Below are 3,102 nucleotides of genomic sequence, written 5' to 3'. Positions count from 1 at the left end.
CCCAATAGTAGATTCTCAGTGAAGGTGGTTTTCCAGAAAGGACACATTGGTCTATTAATTTCAGAGGCTGAAAATTCTCTAGCACTGTCTAGCCATCCTACAGCTCTCTTCCTCAGGAGCATAGGGACTCACAAAGCCCCCTCCCAATATTTGCTGGTATTATCAAAGAAGCCTGTTGAGCTTCCCACACTAAAAGAGAACGTGCTAATTTCTGACTTCTCCTGCTCTCCCTTTGCCTGACCCGCTGTCTTCCACAGAGTTGCTTATACAGCATTATTCTTGCTGCTATTATTGGCTTGCTGTTTGTATTTAGGAGTTCATGGAGTGTCTCATTCTTCATTTTTTGCATTTTTTGCATTTTTCCATATTTTTGTTGTTGATAGTGGTATTTTTTTTGTCTACCTGTTTTGCTAATTTCTAGGGGAATTTGGAGAGAAAAAAGCTACGTCATCACAATCTTGTCTTCTCTCTTGTTACTTAAATTGCACATGTAAGACTCAAGGATTCCCCTTTCCTTCGCTGATATCTTTTATAAGACCTCAGTCCCCACATATCAAAACATATTCTAGAGCTGCAAGGATATACCATCCTCTACCATTAGACTGACAATTATTTAAAAAAAGAAAAAAAAAGGGCAGCCCCGGTGGCGCAGCGGTTTGGTGCCGCCTGTAGCCCGGGGTGTGATCCTGGAGACCCGGGCTCCTGCATGGAGCCTGCTTGTCCCTCTGCCTGTCTCTCTCTCTCTCTCTCTCTCTCTCTCTTTCTCTCTCTCTCTCTGTCTCTCATGAATAAATAAATAAAATCTTAAAAAAAAAAAAAAAGAAAAAAAAAAGAAAAGCAGAAAATAACATGAGTTGGCAAAGATGTAGAGAAATTCAAATCCTTGGGCACTCCTGGAGGGAGTGTAAAATGGCATGGCAGTTACTTAAAACATTGAAAAAAAAATTACCATATGATCCATAAATTTAACTTTTGGGAATTGAAAGCATCTTGTAAAGGTACTTGTAAACTCATATTCATACTTGTAAACTCATATTCATAGCAGTATTTTTCACAATGGCCTAAAAGTAAAAGTAAGCCATGTGTCCTGAATGAATAAACAAAATATGGTATATACGTACAGTGGAATAATATTCAGTATTAAAAAGGAAGGGAGTTCTAACACATGCTACAGTATGGATGAACTTTGAGGACATTATGCTACATGAAATAATCCAGTCACAAAAAGACAAATATTGTTTAATTCCACTCATATGAGGTACCCGCCTAGAGTTGTCAAATTCATAGAAATAGAAAGTAGAATGGTTATTTACAGGGACTGGAGGAGGAAAGTATGATGAGTTGTTTCATGTGTATAGAGTTTTAGTTTTGCAAGATGAAAACAGTTCTGCAGATTAGTTGTATGACAACGTGAATGTACTTAACACTACTGCTCTGTACACTTAGATTAAGATGGTACATTGTATGTTCTATGTATTTTACAATTTCAAAAAACCACTTTTTAAATTTTTTAATATTCCAGATCTGGTATGTCCTCCTCTTTTTCTCAGTGGCTCAAGGCAGGGAGGGGTCTAGGAGTCATTCTCAGCCCTCCCACTCTACACCCAATCCATCACCCCATCCTATTATTCCAGATAGCTCCTCTATCTACTCACTTCTCTCCATCCCCACTGCTTTAATCTTCATTCTCCTGCCTACATTATTTGTCTTCCTCCTACCAATGTATGTAACAATCCAATCACCATACTTCAGTCACACAGAGAGTTCTAAAACAGAGAATGGATCACATTACACCTTCAAGAAAGCCCAAACTCCTTAAACAGGCTTACAGACAGGGACTACATAATCTCATCACTGGTGATCTCACCACTCATCCATCCTCACCTTTCATTATGGCCCAGTCATACTACAGACCTTGAGCCTCGTCTAGGCTGCAAGTGAACCAGGCACTCATGGTTTTGAAAGATGATCATAAAGCTCAAGGCTATTGATCTACTTCCCTCTTATGCTACTCAGCCATCATCTTCATTAAATGCTTTTTGATTTGTGCTGCAAAGTCTTCAGCCATGATCCTTCTGGTCTAAGCAGTACATTAATATCAAGAAGGAAGCTATAATGGAGTTTTAACAATATAATTCCCCAGAAAAAAAAAACAGAACATATTTCAGTCTCTAAAATGTTCATCTTTTTAAAATGCCATAATGAAAAGATAATTTGATCTTTCAGACATTCCAATCACATTTTCCAGAATCTGCTATCTTGTGCTCTCTATTGGTCTTACTTTCTCTTCATATATTAATAATAAAAAATAATAATACAAATTCCATCCCTCATGCTCAACTCCACATTACTCAGACTCAGAAGTTTTCTTTTGCAACTTTGTTTTATTTCCTTAGGTCTTCTTTTTTTCCTCTTTTATCATTTTCCCATTAATCTCCGAGTCCTCCCCTAAATGCTGGTGCTTCATGATTAGTGTGCTTCACTGAGCAAGAGAATTGGGATTTTTGCCTTTCTTGTTCCTCTCTTCTCCTGGTTGAGATCTTAAACTTTGCCTTTTAAGAAAAGAAATAAAGAGGAAGAAATATACCAAATAAATTAGGGAATCACTTAAATTTCTGAGCCAACAGAAGCTCCTAAACTCAATGATAAGCTCCTAAACTCAGTGGATTAACATATAGCTTTTTTTTCCAGATAGCACTCTTGTGGGAACCAATAGTTTATAGTTAAACCATTTATGCTTCTCTCCCTACTGCCCCATTCTCAGAAACCATCCAAGCTCAAAACTTCAACCCTAAATTTAATCCTGCCAATTCATAACACTTTATCACTGGGCCTGACATTTCACCCAAGACCCAGTATTTCCAACCATAGTTAAGATGTTTCTATATGAGGTTCCTATCATCTCCATAATCACAGAATTTGTAAGTTTTATTCCTTCCCCATCTAACACCCCTACTTTTTGTTTACAAAGTACCAGATATCAGGGCATCTGGGTGGCTCAGTGGCTGAGCATCTGCCTTTGGCCCAGGGCATGGTCCCAGGGTCCTGGGATCGAGTTCTGCAGCAGGCTCCCCATAGGGAGCCTGCTTCTCCCTCTGCTTA

The sequence above is a fragment of the Canis lupus genome, chromosome 9 (assembly GCF_048164855.1).
Source record: "Canis lupus baileyi chromosome 9, mCanLup2.hap1, whole genome shotgun sequence".
In the NCBI taxonomy this organism is placed as follows: domain Eukaryota; kingdom Metazoa; phylum Chordata; class Mammalia; order Carnivora; family Canidae; genus Canis; species Canis lupus.
Note: the sequence above shows the minus strand (reverse complement) of the source record.